At 35.2% G+C, this 21,118-nt stretch overlaps 1 protein-coding gene across 1 annotated transcript in view; it reads left to right on the top strand.

Moving 5' to 3' along the window:
• Positions 1-21,118, top strand: part of LOC121417157 — a 30,647-nt gene that overhangs the window by 1,205 nt on the left and 8,324 nt on the right. The window lies entirely within an intron of this gene.

Raw genomic sequence — 21,118 nt, 5'->3', positions numbered from 1 at the left:
GTCGAAGATTTACAAATAATTGAAGCTTAAATGTTGAATGGACATTTTTTTAAAAGAATGTATCTTTGGTTTAAATCTATCAATCAGCTTTATCATTGGTAATTGAAGTTTGTTTTCTCCAATTACCAAATTCATTACCATCGAAGTGAAACAGGTCCTAAACGCTGTTTAAAGGGGTTAACCAACGCCTTTTAAGCCCGTCAATCTTACAGCTATTGCTTAAACTTTTAAGCAATATTTTAAACTTTTGAAACATGTTTAAAAGTTTAAACGGTAGTTGTTAGAGTGACAGTCTAAAAAAGCGTTGCTTAACATCTTTGACATTCTTGTATCTAATGGAATAGTGAAATTCATTCTGATTTAATACTATTAATGGTTTATCTATAAAACCTTGTTCAGACATTCACCATGTGAGCAGGTTAAGCATCATTGTGCGTGATTCTTAGACAGGAGGTGAGGGATAAGGGCAGGTATCAGACAACATGGTATTAGGAGAAATGGGTTATAGAGGTACAGAGCTGCTGAAAACAAATCATAAATTGAACATACCTAAGGCGTTCCAAGTCTAGGTTTAAGATATTTTTCTGTTAAGTCGGATGATGAGATACTATATACATCAAATAAGGTTTGTTTTGGGGCTCGCAGAACATCGCAGTGTTGCCTTTTTCAACATTCATCATTTTGGAGTGCATTTTGAGGTGGGGTTTACTAGGTTTGGAACACTGTATACTATGCTGAAATGGCTTATCCAACGAAATACAGTAAAAATGCAAATTAACATAATACAGTGAAATTAAATCTCACATTTCCTTAATCATGTCAATATATTAGTGCTGTACAAATTCCCATTTCCTGGAAGTAGATCATATTGGTTTTATTTCAGTTCCATATAGATCAAGCAAATTCACTTAATGCCCTTTTTAAAATCATTTTAGCACCGACTGTCGATTTGCCGCATAAATTTGTATAATTTTATGAATTGTTAGTAAAATTTCAAAACTATGAAAATGAAACAAAAAATAATTCAAACTTGAAAAAAAAAGTGTCCCATGGAGTGCATGCATACAGGGAAACCTTAAGGACAACTTCTTGGTTATACGATGGTAACAATAGAGAAATGTTAGACTTGTCGGATATAGGGGTTTATCTATTTATCAATTCATATATTTTCCCCTTTATCCATTTTATTTATTTTCAATCAATTAAACCATTCATTTATCTATTATAACATATTCATAGAGAAAGAAGATAGATAAGTGACGGCTGTTTCCAACAAAAACAAATAATAATAAATATATATATATACATATATATATATATATATATATATATATATATATAGACATACACACACACACATATATATATATATGTATATATATATATATATATATATATATATATATATATATATATATATATATATATATATATATATATATATATATATATATATATATACATTATCTATAGTTAAGAGTAATCCCCACCATTCTTTCTCCTCTTTCTATCTTTGTAACCGTGTGGGGTGTGAATGCCCCCTCCCTCCCCATCGTCCCTACGTATCACTGCTTGTTACACGTTCCCTAACCCCGACACTCTCCTTTCATCCTTTCTCATTTCCACCCAATCTCACCCCCCCCCCCTCATTTGTCTCATGCCCTTCGTGCTGTAGTTTATATTAAGTGTGTCCTTGTCTCAATCCAATTCACTCCCATACATGAATGAGTCATGATGATATACTTCAAGGTATATCTGGGGGAACGCAAGGTACATGTACTTACCAAGAAAAATTATTACAAGACTGCAACGAATACAGCAAATAGTAGAGAGCGATAAAGGTAGAATTCTATTGCTATGGTTGCCTCTACTATCATGTAAGAAAATCAAAACTGAAACTTTTGGAACTTTCAGAGAAAGATTTTTTTTAACTACCGAGCTTTGAAAAAAAAGAACGATATCTTTGGTCAGACATGTTAATATATTTATTAGCGAAAAAGCACGGTGGCTCAAGTCTAACATAATTTATAGATGCGGTCTTACTAGATAAACCTATAGATTTTTTTTCCATATTAAGTATACTAGGAAAGAAGGTAGGGAGGAAATCGAGAAGAGTAAGAAGTAGTGAATAAAAGTACTAATAATGTAAAGTAAATTTACCTTTTTGTAGCAATAAACATTAGTTTAATAATGAAATTTGTGAAGAAGGAAAGGCGACAGCGAACAGGTGAAAAAGAAAATGTAGAAAGGGGGTCGATTCTATTCGGGGCAACTCCTGATATCTCCATCGTCCATAGGACGGTCAATTAATTGACTCATCATAGGGGGGTTTCCTCTGAATCCTTTTCTGATTCCCAAACTGACTCACAAGATTACCTACGACCAAACGGATTTATTACAGCCACCTACATACTGTACACACACTTTAAGCAGTTCATAAACCAGCATAATCAGTGGCGGATCCGGGGGGGGGGGCACATCCGCCCCTCTCCTTTGAGAGCCAAAGTCAAAATTCTTGAATTAAAATATGCCGTTTTAACCCAAGTGTGCCCTCTCCTCTTTGAAAATGAGGATTTTTTTCTCTGGCCCAATTTTTCGCGGAAAACATGACCTTCAATTTTAGATGAACCCCCCTTTTTTTTTGGGGGGGGGAGGGGGCTTTCAAATTTCAAATAGGAAAATGTGCCTCCCCCCCCCTTGGAGAATCCTGGGTTCGCCCCTGATCATAATAATAGAGTAAGGGATGTTGGTGAGATTGACATGGAGCACAAAGTTAATTTGAAGGAAGATCTTACCTGATGGAGTGTAGCAATGGACCTCAAAAAATAAGGTTTCAATTTCAAATTAGACAGATTAACCTTGATTCGGCATTTTCCTCGCCGACGCATCCATATTCCTTTAGCACCTATATTTAACTTGATTACACACTGCACTGATTTAACACCAGCCGGATAACTATATTGGGTAACACCAGCAAAGTGTTAAATCAACACCAATTCATAATCACACCAATATTAGTTTCACGCTGATTAGTGTTGTTTAAATGCTCATCTGGTGATAGCGGAAGTGGTTGTCTCTCAACACCTCTTTGTCGTTTTCTGATATGTAGACAAAGAGCTGGTGTTAAAGAAACACCAGTATTCTTGCAGTGCAATTATGCAATCATACTAACTATCTTTTATCATTAATAATACTTTTTTATCATTATTGTTGTTCTCGTTATCATTATTAACATTTATAATGATGTTGTTGATAATAGTGATGATTACAATAACAATAATAAAATATATTGTAAAAGCAATATATAGGCGCTTAATAGGATAACTGAAAACACTAAAATGAAATTTAAATCGTATTTATCTATTCCATTAAATTTCATTATTCTGAAATTCTTATTTACCCGTTTGTTGTGGCCGTATTGAAGATAAGTATAATCGTTATTTGTTTTTATTAATAACATTAATGAGGATTTTTGATGAGATGAATAAAGTTCATAAGTTAACGCGAGTTTAGGTTCAAACTAAAGCATCCCATTAAATGTCTAGCTTTCATCTTATCTATTCAATAATAATAACGACTGATATTTTTCTGAAAACCATTTTATATACCAATAAACATTTTGCATTTTTTCCCGTTTCATCGTAAAGCTTTTTTGTTAGAAACCATCCACTACATTTTGAAATTTATTTTACTTCCAATGGCGCGCGATAAATTGTGATTTGTGCTGACCTAGGTTTAAGGTTATCACTTATATTAGAATATTTCCAGCCTTCGAATTGATAAGTATTGTATAAAAAAGCCAAATCAGTAATCCGCCATTAGACATGACAGTTATAGTCTTACTGACTTCAAACCATCCCAGTGAAGGGCATCTTCAACTGTCCAATATATCAATATACCCCTTATCTCATTCCCCTAGCCACCCCCCTTTTGTGAATTTACACTGTAAAAACTGTGGTGTTAAAACTGACACCAATTGGTGTTAATAGAGGACCACACCCTGAGGTGTTCAAATAACACCCTAGAGATTGAACATCACACCAAAGAGAGTAAATGTAACAACCAGAGGTGTTGTAATAACACCTATATTTGTTAAACTATAAACACCACCAATTTAACACCGGTGTAAAATAACTGGTGCGGTCCTCTATGTACACATGTTGACACCACAGTTTTTGCTGTGTATCATGTTCATTACATATTAACACACATAACTTCTCTCTCTCTCTCTCGATTCCCCCTCTTCCTTTCTGACTTCATTTTTTTACACTCTCTCTTTCTCTCTATGTCCGTGCGTTAATCCAACCAATTTCCTCGTCTCTCTCTGCGTGGCATACCCAGACGCACCGACCCTAACCATTTTCCCCTCTTTTTAAAGCCTTTATTCAGATACTATCATATTTTTCATACATACAAGGGTAATCAATCAAATACATGTATACAAATTAAAGTAAAGTACACGTATACAGCATTAACGAATGAAATCATATACATTTTGATATAAATTTTTTGAACAATAACAAAAATAAAAAATAACAAAAACCACGTAATTCCACATGTATTTACTGTATAATAATACCGTATTGTGTGGTAAAAAATGAAAATGAAAGATTTTTTAAGTGAAGACGTTATCCCATAATAATGATAAAACAAATCTTATACATGTATATCCATGCCAACAACTTTTGCAAGACAATACAAACAAAATTAAAGTCTCTATGCTTATTCTTAGAAAGTATATAATAATCTGAATAAAGATTTTATAAATAAAACACACTCGAAAACAAAACACAACATCAACAAAACAAAACAAACAAAACCTTTTCCAATGCACAATCACACACACACACACACACACCCTCTCCTTGTTAGTATATCACCTCTCCCCTCCCTCACTCTCTCCCCCTTCCTCTCTCTTTCTCTGTCTCTATCTCAGTCTGCGACATGTCCTACAGCGATATATTAAAATAATTTCCTGTATTGATCAAACCTGATTAGGTACATCCCTTCACTCGTCACACTGCAAAGCTAAGGAGGGTTGCTTATTAACACGTCATATAACGCTCAACAACACTTATACTGTTAGCTAATCAAATAAAATCAATCAATTAACATATCTTTGCATAACGTTTTCACAGGCATGTAGAACATATCGTGCAATGGATGACATAATTATTTCAATTTAGAATAACTTATCATGCACCTGTAATACTGCTCGGGCCTCGATTCCGTCGCCATTAAAGGGGAAGTTCACCCGGACAAAATCATTTGAAGTTTAATCATTGGATTTGTGACGTCATATGCGATCAGCTTTTTTTTTTACATATCGTATGGTAAAAATATATGAAATATAATTTTCTCATAAAATTGATTTTTTTTTACTATACCTTTATCATATCAAATCATTGCAGACCGTTCGTAAAACAAAACAAAAATAAGTCATCACGAACCATTAAGAAAATGGAAATTTATGCATTTTATATTACATAATGTATTTATGGGACCGCTGCTCGTTTATGACGCCTTTCACTTAAGTTTTAGTAACTTTCTTTATATTAAATGGATTTTTGCCAACTCGTCAATTATCATTTGGTTCGTCCACTGACCACATGGTCTACTTTAATTTAGTCTAATGCAATTCCGCCTACAAACCAATTGGTTCAATGGCCATTTAGTCCATATAATGCACCATTTGGTCTAATTGGACTAAGTGTTAAATTGTGCAAAATGATGAAATGGAAATAAGACCAGCTGGTTATGAGACGAAATGGTGATTGGATGAGGTGATGATTGGACCAATGGTTAATGGACCAAATGGTTGTTAGACAAAATGTTCAATGGACGGAATGGCATTGGACTAAATGAAAGTAGACCATGTGGTGAGTAGACGAGTTGGCAGTAGACGAATTGGCAGATTACCCCCGCACTGTAAAAACTGCGGTGTTAAAACTGACACCAATTGGTGTTAATAGAGGACCACACCCTGAGGTATTAAAATTACACCCTAGAGATTAAACATAACACCAAAGAGTGTAAACGTAACAACAAAAGGTGTTGTAATAAAAACCTATAGGTGTAAAACTAACACCACCAATTTAACACCGGTGTAAAATAACTAGTGTGGTCCTCTATGTACACCGGTTAACACCACAGTTTTTGCTGTGCGGGGCCCATTCACCTCACATGGGTTGGGTGCAGCACATTTTAATGACAAAACGGCACTCGCGAGTAGGATCGCCCAGATATTTAGAAGTCTAAAATATGGAACAATAATCATTTGCCCCCCCCCCCATTGAAGTCACCATAGATCGAGCGGAAAATGCCTTTCAGGTTACTATATTCACTATTTGACATTTACAATCTCATATCTGCTCTATGTTTTTTCCTTAATAATGTCTGACTTTGTCATAAGACATACTGAATTGAATTGCTATAATTGGAAAGCAATTTGTTACCGGATTTTCCTTTCCTCCTCTTCATCTGACCGCAAGGAGTTGCAGATACTTGTTACAAGCTACTAAAATCCTTGTCTCTGATTGGCCGGGGATTGATGGGCATGGTGGTTGATGATACCCTCCCCTATCGTTCGATTAAAATGTATAGGGTTATATCCATATCAATTATGCAGGGCACTCGACGTGAATATTTCATAAAAAACTTCGTATTCGGGCTCGATGCAAATGAATCTGTTCAAATTTGTTTGTGACATGTATAGTTAGCTTTGTCTGATAGTATATTGAACGAACGAAATTATAGATTCGGGACAGTGTGAGAGGGTGTGTTTGCGTGTATGTATGCATGTGTATGTGAGTGAGACAGAAAGACAGAGAGAGTTATAAATAAAGATGAGAGAGGGACCAGAAAATAGAAGCTTCGAGCGAATGGGTTATGAAATAACCAATCAGCATCATAACATTTAACCATGATTAAAACTATTCAAAATCAAACACAGTCATTATGCACGTTGAAAACTGTGAAGTTTGTATAATTAAAACATTAATGCTTCAGGATCCCGAGAGAAGCAATGCTTGAGATATTGGAATTGTGTGCATAGAATGTTGTAAATTTATTCAGGTTAACTAAGCTGCTTCAAATACAATTACAAAATCAAGAAATCTGCCTACAATGGAATCCCTATTTAAACAAATCTTTATTTTTAATACGTACGTGCCCGTTTCTTAACCAATTCTATTTTGCAATAAGCATCATTTGCTGCTATTACTTCGTATCGTTGATGCCTGCTGTACTACTACTATTTAATTATGTTTATAAATATACATGTAGTATTTCGTCCACCAAAAAATGACAAGCAAAAAAAGGAGGTTTTCAGCCGCAAATAAAGGACATTTCGTACCAGAAAAAAAATGACAAGCAAAAAGAAAGAAGAGGTCTCCACGTTAAAAACGTCGGTTTGCTTTGCATTTTAACATTACAAACTATTAATTTTGCTTCTCAAGGAGGGGGGGGGGGGGAAGTCCCCTGGACCAATTGTGACTCGTCGGGGATGGGCAGGGGTATGTCCCCTGCATGGATTGTAACTCGTCAGGGGGAGGCAGTCTGCCCCCTTTAGATACGCTAGTGTATCCTGGGAAGTAATTAATGCCCGTTCTTCTTCGACTTGCTCGTCTCTCAATCTCTGCTCTTCTCTCTTCTATTTCTTTCCCGTATCTTAGCCGTGGAGTAGCCGTGGTGTAGTGGTTCTGACTCTCGCCTTGTAAACAGAGGGTCGTGTCTTCGAATCCCACCGCGGTCTGGCGTCCTTTGGCAAGGTGTTAATCCACACTTTGCCACTCTCGACCCAGGTGCTAAATGGGTACCCGGTAGGATGTGAAAGTCATTTTAGCTTGTCCAGTACTGTGTGCGCCTCACAGGCGACTGACTGGAATACTCCCCAGGGAGTGGAGGATGTGTACACATTGTGTGCGGGAATGACTGATTGAACTCAATGACCGGGGTAATAATATATCTGTAAAGCGCTTAGACAGGTCGTTCCGTTGGATTAAGCGCTATATAAAAGCGGATTATTATTATTATCTTAGCCCTTCCTTATGGCCAATTCCATGAAATATCGGTACGTCCGACCCCCGATGTGAGGGACCTTCATTACATTTTCTGATTTCTTGTTCTTTTTGACAGTCTGTAATAATCTCAGCATGCTCAATGGACCACGGCTTGGACGGTTTATAAAGTTGAGTAAACCTTGAGGAAAATGGGGGTCGGACGTACAAAGTAGGGGTTAATCATTATATGGAATTTCCCTTATTACGCTAATGTTAATGGTTGTTTAATTATGTATAGGTATATTCCAAAACAAGCACCTACTTCCATATACATAAGTTACATACTATGTTTTCTTTCATTGTTTTATCATAAAATTATTCCTTTGTATATATTTTTTCCATTCATTTCGGTTTATTGTACAAAATACTTCCTTGTTAAAACAGTTGGGAGACTGATACGAACAAAGATTACAATGTAAACATAAATTTCATAGATACATAAACGAAATGAAATAGTCAAATAATATAAAGTAACAATTAATTAATTGATGTTGGTATATTGCACTTACAAGGTAATTCTAGATGAGAGCACGTTACAAAAAATTTTCCAAAGATATTAAAAAAAGAATTACATTGGATAAAACGTCAATCTGAAAAAAATGAATGTTTAATTTAACTGAATTGACTTGTATCATCATCATCATCTTAGCTATTATCATTATAAATCAATATCATTACCAATTTGAGAGATTTAATCGATAACAACTTCCCACCTTGGTGCCGTGGCCGAGTGGTCTAAGGCGCCCGGCTATACATGGAAAGTCCGGGGTTCGATCCCCTATGCCCGTGAGCAAGGCATTTAATCTACATTGCTCTTTTATCCTGCTTTCAAATAAATTAAAATGCTATATGCATTTAATATTGGTAACTAGGTGTGCACTTGTTTAAAAAAAGAAAAAAAAATATCTACCCTCGGCTTTCAAACACATGGATACAGATCACAGACGTTCTAGATTTAAATAACCTTCTCCATTGTCGGAAGAGACATCGGCAATAACGAAACCATGGCCTCTAGATGCCCTTTAGAATGGGAATCGAATAGCTAAGAAAATGGAGGCTACATCCCCGAGCTAAGATGAAAGGAAAAGATCAAATGGAGTATTGATTAGTCCGACAGCTTGTTTCATTTCATTTTTATCTCTCTCGATTCTCCTGATGTGCTTCTCTTCTTTGTCTTGTTATCTGTCATTCCCATTTTCCTCTTGTTTCTCAATTTGCGTAACGTGTTCCTTTCTCTAAAAGCATTTGAATCCAAAAGGTCTTGGTGATTTGGCAGAAAACTAACGCACCATGTAATTTCCATGACAATTTCCCGCGTATTCATTGTAAATGTTGTAAAACTATTGTTATTTTGATGGGTAGAAACAAACATTCTCATAAAGTAAACATGAATTGTTGTAAACTAATAATAGTTATAATAATAATAATGATAAAATAATAATAAAGCAATAAAATAATGAAAATAATAATTATCCATAATAATAATAACAGTAATAATGATACTATTAATGATAATGTTGATAATAATAATAATGATGATGATAATAACAATGATAATAATAATAATAGTAATAATACTGTGATGAATTGAGACGAACTTCGATAAATGAGATTAAGGAGAAAGGGAATTTTCTTCTTTTTTGCCATATATTTGAAATAGCACAAAGGTATGAAAATATAATATAAATATACATACTAAGTTTCATGTTTTTGCAATGTTATTTCTTGTTATCTAAACCGACAGTAAAAATTTTCAATTTTCTGAGTCTTATTCTATTTTAACGTATACATTAAACTAGACTTGAGGTTCCTAATATAAAACATTGTCTTTCAATTCATTGCTTTGTTAGATATTTTACGCAGAACTATGTGATTCAATGTAGATCTGACTCTGGCTCACAATCCAATTGTTTTCATTCTTCAGGCGACCCATGTGTATTATTAACCTTGTCTTGCATATCACTCAATATTTACTGAGTCTTCCTTTGCTCATTGGTATTTTCATAATTACGTCACTCTTTTCAAATATACTTTAGCTGTTTTTTCAGTTACTGTTGCCTCTCCTGCACCGTTAGTAATTTCAAAAAGAAAAAAAATAAATTAACAAGATGTTTACCTTACAGACGCCAGAATGATTTAACAAACCAAATGTATTCATGCAGTGATATGTGACGTAGAATTACAAGTTAAATGTAAAACAAAGTAAAATGTAATAATCTTTGTACAGATACCAACGAGCTCTCGTGTTTTTACGTTGATTGCGGGGCGTCTATCGTTTAACTTGTGTTCGTATTAGTTTGTAAATTAACGGCGATTTTAAATAAATGAGTTTTTTTTATTTTATGTTTTTTACAGTTACCCGGTATTTTTGCAGTTTTACAGTCCATCGTAAATTAACAGTATATACTGCTTGTGAGTCCCAGTTGACAGTAATGTATTTTTTTTTACAATTTTATTTTCTAACAGTGCGCTTTAATACCACACTCTCTCTCTGCGCCATGAAATATTCAAACCCCGCCATGCCATATACTAGAAAGAAGACATAAAAAAAATCTTCAGCCGAAAGGTCTGTAGATGATGCCAAGCGGATTAAGCCCCGTTATCATCCTTTCCATATAAATTATAAAATCCCTTTTTTACATAAAATAAACGGTTTTTTTTCTTACATCACCATTTCCATGGTAATGGCATACTATGACACTGGATGTAAAGTGCAGAAGCTTAGCATGTAGGACCTTGGTTTCGGAACGACATACTTTTTTTGCTTTTCGAATTCTGTGAAATTTATCGCCGGGTGATAATTGCAGGAAGGTATTTGGATATTGTTTCAAAATTATCTATAGACGGTGAGAAAGATAGATATGAAAAGAGAGAAAGATAAAAATGTGTATGCAATAAGATAGACTATATGGAAGAAGGAGAGAGAGAGGGAGAGAGAAAAGGAGGGAGGGAGAAACAGAGGGGTGAGGTAAGGACAGGGTGTGTGTGTGTGCTTGAGCATTGTGTAGGGTGTGTGTGTCTGTGTATGCGATAGAGACGTGGAAATAGGTTGGATTGACGCACGGACAAAGAGAGAGAGAGAGTAAAAAATGAAGAGAGAGGGGGAGAGATTTCAGATGAGGGTGCAGGGGAGAGAAAGGGGTAAAGATGGTGGAGCGAGATTCATCAACACATTACAATGCATCCAACTAATATATGCAAAAAAACCCCAACCTTTATTCAGAATTGTGATATAATATGCTTCTTTATAGAAAAGGTAACAGAAATTATAATTTCCTCTCGGTAATTTAACCATGTTTGAAAGGAGAACAAAACAGCTATTCCACGTTGTGTGAATAAGTCATGTAAAATGAAAGTTTTCTTAACAACACTCGAATAAACCTACAGTGTAATACTAGTACTATGTATTCCAAATAAAATGAAATTGCTGTTGTCGTTACTGTCATTACATCATGCATCATTATCTGATCATTTAAGGGGTTGAATAAACTGTCTTGGATTGTTCTTGCCACTAACTAACTAACCAACTAAGTAAGTAAGTATCTAACTAACTGACTTAATAACTAAATAACGAACTAACTATATAAGACAAGAGACCGTATTCAGTCGCTCCAAGATTTTTCCAAACCTAGACTTGACCTTTACAGTCTTAATCATCTACTCGTCATCTCAGTGTGATTCTCATCTTTCCTCATTAATGGTGAATCACACTAAGACACGACAAAACAGGTGTTTTCCAATCCTTATCGAATTGGTGTCCAGGCGACATCTAGTCAACTACTAGCACATCATGGTCACACATCGCTGGTTAAAATGGCGAAATACTATACGGCGCTTTACCCCGAAGTTTTGGGTTTAGTTTGATTTGGTCCAACGCCAATTCATCCAATCGCCAACTCGTCTACTATCATTTGGTCTACCATCAGTTCGTCCAATATCGATAAGCGCTGTGATACAATCATTGTGAAGAGCGCTATATAAATACTTGCATTGTATTGTATAGTATTGCCGAACAAAGCAATATACGCCTTGCCAAAATCCATAGGAAACGAATGGGCAAAACTCTGAGTTCTGATTGCGCGCAACTCAACAGGCGAACCGACGTGAATCACCATCTAACAAGGCGATTGTGATCATCACTATACTGAGGATCGAATTAAAAAAAATTGAATATTTTGGTTTCAATAGAAAGAGTGGGTTCTCTTGAAGAGATTGATACCTTGCATTTTTACCTAATCTGACTAAATGACTAAATGTGTTAAAAGAAAAGAAAATGTCTCATTAGACATGTTAGACGCCCCTCATTGAATGTGAAAATACAGTGTTCCATCCAACTTTTATATGTGCTATTATTGCAGCTACAAGTTCTACTTGTTTGACGTCCATCAATGGGCTAACATATATAATGTGTGGCGTTAGAACTTTTTGCTACCATTTTTACTTTTGTTCGAAGTGAATTATTACATTTATGTTCGCATAGAAATAAACAAAGTATATAAAAGAAAATTGAAAACAAAGAGTGTAAGCACTTCTTGTGCTCACAATCGCTTCTGGCATGTCTGAATCCTCGTTTAACTCACACGTGGGGGGTGTTATAGATATATACCCCATCAACCCCTCCCTGCTTACAAGTTAGGAGGATGGGGTATGTACCCCGACTCATCTCCAGCCCCCCCCCTGTAGCTTTCAAGGAAGACTTGAAGTGAATAGTATTCATGTGCGCAATCTATGATGTAGACCTATCATGCCTATAGACACCTGACTAGGACAAATTTATGTATTTTAATGTTCTGTTAATCTTTCCTTTTTGTACTTTAAACATAAAAAAGGGAATCTTTGATAATTATTAGCAGTTATTAATCATTTTGAAATCATATACTTCATTTTACACTCTCAGACAAACCAGATCTGATCTATTATTGTCGGTAGAAACTCGCATTTCTGCATGATAACTGCTAATAAGCATTGAATATGCGCTTGAAAGTGTCTTTTTTGCACAGTTATACCTTGGTTACATTTGCTCTACGGCCATTTTAACATTTTGTGTTCAACTACATAGGTGGTTTGAATTAAAATGAATAAAACGGCTGTTTTCGACTCGCCGTACGGCCGCCGTAGAGCAAATGTGACCAAGGTATAAGCAATAAATGCACTAAATACCGAGTTATGTACTTATCAACTCTTCTTACACCAGGGACGTCCCTACTTAAACGTAACATTTCACTTTGTGTTGATCTGTTTCAAGAATTTTCACCACTGATATCTAGCAGACGAAGCTCAGCCATAGCAATCACACTGTAGAAGTGTAGTTGCGATATAGGGCACACATGAGTATTACAGACCCCATTCATTCACTCATCAAAAATAAATCCTACGATAGATTTTGCTTTAATTTACTGACGTTAGTCACAATGAACAGTACAGCAAAACTAGATATGTTAATCGGGTACTTGTTCAGCTCAACATGCTCGAACAAAATTTAAATGGCCTCGGATAAGGCAAACCATGATTTCGGTCAGTTACCATGGTTGCACTTCTGACACTTTTTACTCCTTTTCACTCAGCCCCCAAATCGAGTTCATTTTTGCTATTTCTCTGTGCTGTAGCCTAACATAACAGTAGAAAGGTACTAAAATAAATTCTTAATTGCAATCAAAGCAAAAGCAAAAGGAAATAAACAAGAGAAAAAGAGGGGAAAAGCAAAAAATGCAAAAAAAAACATTTAAAAAAGAAGGGAAAAGTTAAAAGAAGAGAAAAGGAATTAAAAAAATGAAAAGGGGAAAAATGAAGAAAAGAAAAAGATACAGAAAAAAGTAGAGAAAAGAGAGAAGAACAAAATTAGAATAAAAATAATAAAAACAAATAGAAAAAAAAGGAAAATAGGATAAGAAAATAAAAGATAAAAGGAAAAGATAAAAGAAAAAAGGAAAAGAAAAAAAAGAAGGAACAGAAAAAGCAGAAAAAGGACAAAGAAAAAAAAATTAACTGAAAAGAAAACAAAAGAAAAAAGAATGGGCAAAATGAATAGGAAAAAAGAAAGTAAAAAAAATTGATGAAGGGAAAGAAGTTTCCATCTTCTCAAAGGAGGATCCAAATTGAAGCAGCGGCAAAAATAGTCATGTTTTGACTGGTTGCCAACAGCACAAGACAAAAGAAGAAGAAGTTCACTGCAAGAAACATAGGAACTGCATTATGGATAATGAAAATGAAATACAAAAATGCAATCTATCCTCCAATTATGAAAGAGTATGAACATGGCATTATCACCTGTATTTTGATATACAAACATTTTCTCTATTTTTAAGGAATTATTTTAATCAATGCAGTCATGGGATCTTTACTTTCCGCCTTTCCGGCATGCTTTGTGCGAGGATGAATTACTCTCATGTGCCCTACCTGCTTTTTCAAATATTTATAGAATAGGAAGCCACGAGACGGCACCCCCCCCCCATTTTTGTTCTTGTTTTTATTTATTTATTGTGTACTAAGTGAGGAATCCATCTGAAAGGCTAAATTAATGAATAATTAACCTAATAGATGACTAGGATAGTGTGCATAGGGCAACATGTAAGAAAAATACGCATGATCATGTTGATGTTAAAAATTGCTAGTAACAGTATTCTGTAAATAAATTTCCAGATGAATTTCCACATGCGATCATTTTTCATTTTAAATGTTACATGCCCGATAATTAGACGTGTGGATACAGGTGTCTTGCTTCGGGATAACCATCTTAACGCGTGGCATTTCTACTGGAAATCGAGGCCAGTGATATGAACTCCTGATATTTGCGTATAACCAATTTGACTGTTTGGGTTGAGAACAATTGTCAAATTGCGAGCAAGTATTGCCAATAGCGTTATGATGAATAAATAAATCCCTACAACAACCAAGAGCACCTAACAGAAGTGTAATTGAATGTCTTGGGGGAAAAGTGGAACAGGGTGAGATATATCCACCGATCTATTCCACTGCTAACATGTAAAAATAACATTATGAGAGGACTTCGACTTCGTGTAACATATATTATCCGGAGATGCCGAAATTTACAAGTTTCATATTCATTTTTTTCTGTTATTACAGTTCTTTCCTGTAATATATTCACATCTACAATCATATTTTCTATACACCTGAAGATGCTTGTCTTTGATTGTTTGAATGATTTTATTTGATAACAATGTAAAGAAAAATTCAGAAATGATAATTATTTTTTCAGTGAATACCTGTACTGTTAAATAATTAACAACATTTAAACTTTACAAACGCACATTGGGTTTAATGCAAACTAAGTGTGAGTGTATATTTCCTACCATTTTAGCTACAGATTTGAATCTTTTGTAATTCCGGGGTTTTTTTTCGTATATTTTGTAGTTAGTTTTATGACTTGTTTGTTTGATTTAAATGATATATTACTTATTATACACTACCAGCCAGCTCTCTTTGGCCAACCGCTGCACTGTAGAAGCGGGGGATGGTGGATTTGATCCACATCATCTATGTGTGTATTAATGTTCTGCGTCGGTTGTGGTAGTATAAAACAATACACAAGATGAATGAAGTAAAGAGAGACAAATTTGAATCAAATTGCAGTCACTGTAGACGCTCTTTAAGCGCTGAATTAGCTCTTCGTTTTTAGAGTGTATACATGTATTCATTCATTTATGAAAATACATATATACAGGATAACGTGCTCAGATTTAGTTTTAGCATGAACTGGTTAAATATAAAGATAAGAGAAAATACGAACCTATTAAGATTACAATATCCAAGTTTTTGATAATTCTGAATCAGATTAGCACATTTGATAATTACAGAACTATTCAAGATATGACCTTCCCCTTTTTTCTACCGTCCTTTCCCACGGTAAAAAAGAAAAATCGTAATTTGAATGATGATTTCCGTGAAAAATAAGGCTAATGATGAATATTTATCACGTGTGAAACCAAACTATAACATGATTAGAATCACGAACGCTAATCCCAGTCATGATAACAATAGCAATCATCATTATAATGATGATCAAGATTCACGTGTGAAAAGGCCCTTGGTAATGTCAGGGAACCTTATCTCTTTTTCAGACTATTCTGTATGCATGATACAAGATTCCTTTTAGCTAACACAGCCAAAGGGGCCATGCTTTCAAAAAATCGATCATATTAAAGCACTCAGGATACATGTCATTTTCTACTTGTGGGAAGGTGGGGGGGAGGGGCGGAGTGTGTATTACAAAAGGAAAGAAAAAAAGTGAAAAGTTTGAGAAGTTTGGATAGATATTGAAAGATAGTGACTTAAATTGGTTATTCTAGATTGATAAACATGTACGATTTTGTAGGCAAGATGGAGCAGAGGCGCAATGACATGTTATACCTTTCATTATCTTCTCATAAATTGATCCTGGAATCGATTTGGTTGGTTGTCATGGTTACTCGACTCTAGTTTCCAGAGTAGAAACGGAATGTGGATTAAGAGGGGATTTCTTCTTCGCTGTAACGATTATCATGTCGCCAGATGTATCGTATGACGGTGAATGGACGTAGATAATCATTCCTTGACGAATTAAGCCGTTACAGCCTCGGGCATCCTGGTGATTGCTAACATAAGATGTTATACTATTACAAAAAAAAACAGAATGTCTTTTGTGGTGATATATAGTTTTCCAAGAATGGAATATTATTATTGCTTTTTACTATTCATGCTATTAGATATCCGTTTATGCTAGCTTTCTCCCTGTATAATAATATCCAGGTCCTTTGGAAGCGCATAGGGACGTTATGACATACATGAGCTATGCAAGAACTGCGGTATAATAATTATTATTATTTAAGTGGTGTATTTTATAACCTAGGCTATATATGTACACATGTATATAGTAAAGTGGCAATGATTAAAGGTAATCAACATTTAGTTCTTGGCCTCTGACAAAGGAAGGATCTTAACTATTGATCATTAACCTACCTCATTGGATCACATATCTCATTATAGTTCACGCAAAGTATAATTTTAGCAAAAGGCTGTGATTAACAGGGAGCGCAGAACTAGGGAGGAGGGTTGCGAGCGTCACCCCCTACACATACCATTTTTTTTTCAAAACCGTGTACTAAAACGTAAAAATTACAATTCGATTGTGATTTCCTTTTGCATGGACAACCCCGCTCCCGTTTCCCCCGCAGACACCATTCCGCGGGATAATTTTTCAAGTCCTGAAAAAAGGAGGGAAGGAAAGGTAAGTTAGAAGGACGATGAGTATAACCCTATTCGAATAACCACGCAATTTCAAATCGTCGGGTTAGACGTCTGCAACATAGGAAAAGTTGACGCCTGGCCTACTGGCGTACTCACTCAACGATGTGCCTTTGTAGCGAATATATTTGTAGTTATGTTTTATACGGGAACGGTCTACTATCCACTCTCACTTATTTATTACTTATAATGAGTGACATATAAACTCTGTTAACATGCAGTAACGCATTATTTCCTTTATGTCTCATATGGGCTCTCTTCCACTTTTCTCATTTTCCTTTAAAGGCTCCAGTCCTCTTTATCTCTCCACCTCCCCTCGTATCTCACATTTTCTTTCCCTCTCCCTTTCTTCGTAGATTTGAAGTCGAATGCAAGGAAGGTTGTATGATAGTTTAATTTGTAAAAGGCTCAATGTTGGATCAAAGTGGATTTAATTTGTCATTCCTGAATTCCAATTTCTAGATTCATCCGGGAATTACGCTATAGATGGCAAACTTTAACGCGTCTATCTTTACAACGTAACTAAGACAGTTTGCGATGTCGTTACACATGCATTTGACAAATTAACACTTGGAAGTGAATATTCAAATGCAATTTCAGATTTTTTTTAAAAAAACGTATCTTTCACTTTGATTCTTGAAAGTCTAAGGGAAGAATGCGGTAAACCTATAATATACAATACATATTCCATTTCCTGTTGCTGATTTGGTTTTATCTGCTTTTTCTTCATTTTTTAGAAGTTTATATGATGAAGTACAAAAATGAGAGATTTTAGCAGTCAGTGCCAAGAATATTTTGATTGTCAAGAGATAATGTTGAACCACTTTTCATTTTTTGTTGTCGTATTTCAATGACTCGAATTCCTTAAAAACAATCATTAAGAACAGAACAGTTCCATGGCAATTTTTTTTCCGGCGACAATTGCTCCGATGGAAAATATACACGTTAAGCCAAAAATAAAATCCAACAACCATAACTAAATAAACCCTCATACTTATTTTTACATTATTCTGAACCAAAAACTATATTTCAATCCTAATTCTAACTCTACGCCCTCTGAGATATCAAGACAGGAGCAAATGTCGTGACACGAATGGGACACAAATGCGTCCCCCAAACATTGCTATGGAATAGACTAGTCTGTGACTTATACCCGTTGACAACCTAGTTCTCAAGACCCGAGGAGACGTTACCATGGTAACAGTATAACCATGACGATGAATCTACTCTCAATGTCGTTGGCAAGGGGGATCCACTGGGGAAATCATTCGGGGAGGTTTTCACGCAACGCTTCTTTAGTCATCTTCAGCCACAAATACCATCTCAACCAATCAGGTTCAAGGATTTCAGTAGATTGTAACAGTTGTCAGTGAAAGATCATTGAACATTGCCTCATGACACACTTCCTTTTGCCCCTAATTTCCTGAAGATTGTCAGATAAACACAATGACAGACGCAGGACCCTGGGAAGGCTTCTTTATGTGGTCTTCCGTTCAGAAAGCGCCTGTACAACAATATTCAAGATTCATTTCTAACGACAAAGCGATACCCAACAACATGTACCATTATAATTCACCATGTTTAGTACACTCCAACCTCTAAGGACTCTACCGATTATAAAAAGGCAACACGAAAAAAAGACTTACCCCGTTGAATAGATCAGCACCATGGTAAAGCTTTGACCAATTAGCGTATGAAGATCCTGAAAGTTTGGAAGAAAGTAGAATAAGTAGTTTATTTTTATAAAAAGTTTTTAAAGGCCATGTACTCCCCTGAAAAACAAATCCATATGGCATGTAGAGAAACGATATGCATTTATCATAATTTATTGTAAGTTTGTTTGCACGAAACCATTTACAGACATTTATCAGCTCAGTATCAACAGATTCACACAATTGATAAAGATTTTTGTTACAATATAAAATGTTTGTATCCTCAGCGTACATGATAAATGAAAGGTGGTTGGACGAACGATAATATCGTTGGTAAATAAAATGAACAGAAGTGGGTTAGGTAATGACCCTTGTGGTACTCCACACGTTACTGTCTTATACTCGGACTATACACAGTTTACGATTTGCAGATAACTTACCAGTTCAAGGGAAGCGCCATGGATACTAAAGTTCATAAATTTTGACAAAAGTATAGTATGATTATTCGCAGGGTGACCAGATTTTACAAAATGAAATACGGGACAATTGACAAATAAAGATCAACAAAGAAGCCCACGCGCAGTGTTAAACTTATGAAAAAATATAAGGAATTAGAAGGGAAGGTGAACGAAAGAATGAAGGAGAGAAAGAAAACAGATGAATTGAGAGGAAAGAAAAAATGAAGGGGAAAATGAAGGAAACATAAAAGAAAGTTAGAACAGAAGAAGGATGAAAGTAAGAATAAAAGAGAAAAAAGGGCCGTTTCCGTCATTCTTTGAAATGAATATAGAAAGAAAGAAAGAAAAGGAAGGGAAGATGAATAAATGTGTGAAAGACAAAAGAAAGGAGGGAATTAAAGGGAAAAAGTAAAAAAAATGAGGAGGAAAGAAAGAATGAAGGAAATAATTTTTTTCCTTCATTCTTTGAAAGAAAGAAGAAAACGGGAAGGGAAGGAGGAAGGAAGGGAAAGAAAGAAAAATGGAAAAAATTGAAAAGAATACAAGGAAAAAATAAAATAAAGAAAGGAAGAAAGAGAGGGAGGGAAGAATGAAGTGAGGAGAGAACGAAAAAAATAGAAAATAAGGGAAGGAGAGAAAGAACGGAAAGAAACAGGAGAGGAAGAAAAAAGTCAAGGTAATTTTAAGAAAGACAGAATGAAGGAAATAAAAAAAGGGAAATTTGATACAGAAGGAAAGTAAGAAAATGAACAGAGAGAGAGAAAAAAAAAGAAAGAAAATGAACAGAGAGAGAGAGAAAAAATGAACAGAGAGAGAGAAAAAATGTTCAGGAAAGATAGATAGGAAATAAAGATGGATGGAACGAAAAGGGGCATGCAGGAAGGATAAGGGTAGAAAAGAAAGAAAAAGGAAAAAAGTTCAAACTTCAAGTAAACAGAAAATTTCAATCATCTTATCAAAATCATAATGTTATTTGGTGTTTTTCTTAATGTTTTTTAAAAGTTTCAAAAAGTAAACTGTTTTAGAAATGAATAAAATTTCAAAGTGAAACATATTGTCAAACTTAAAAATTAGATGAAACATCAACTAAACTAAACCAAATAAGGTAAAGCCGACGACCGAAGGACCCGTAACGATAAAACATTCCTGTACTTGTTTAGGGGTTCATTTCAGGGAATATTTGTCAAGAGTATATCGTTTTGTTTCCAATACTTGTTAAGTGTAGGGTTTCACACGCCAATACTTGTTAAGGGGTGCATATCAATTTGTTGTGTACAAAAAACGCTCCTCTTATAAGGCATAGAAATGGGACGTTTAACGCACAGTCACTAATACGCGCCGCTACATTGCGGTGCAGGGGTGTTCAACTTACATATCGTGAGCGCACTCAGCTGCGTGTTTTCACTTCTCCTTTCTCTCCTTTTCTTGTCATTTTTCCTCGCATTACTTGTTTTCATAAATTCCCCTCTCACTTTCCTTGTTTTCTCACTCACTTCAGTTTTGTAATTCTTCTTGATCACTTGCATTCATTGGCACACCCCCCGGTCAAAAATGGTACGGTCCTATCCAACATACACTCAAGTCGTCGCTGTACGAATAAGGAAAACGTGCAAAATTCTTCACGCGCTGCGTTGCCTAGCTATGCGTTTGTACTGTGTACACATAATGCCATCGGCTGAAATAGTGACCAATTATTGCAAAAGCTTTT

The sequence above is a fragment of the Lytechinus variegatus genome, chromosome 6 (assembly GCF_018143015.1).
Source record: "Lytechinus variegatus isolate NC3 chromosome 6, Lvar_3.0, whole genome shotgun sequence".
NCBI classification, from domain to species: Eukaryota; Metazoa; Echinodermata; class Echinoidea; order Temnopleuroida; family Toxopneustidae; genus Lytechinus; species Lytechinus variegatus.
This window is presented reverse-complemented; position numbering and strand designations above follow the sequence as displayed.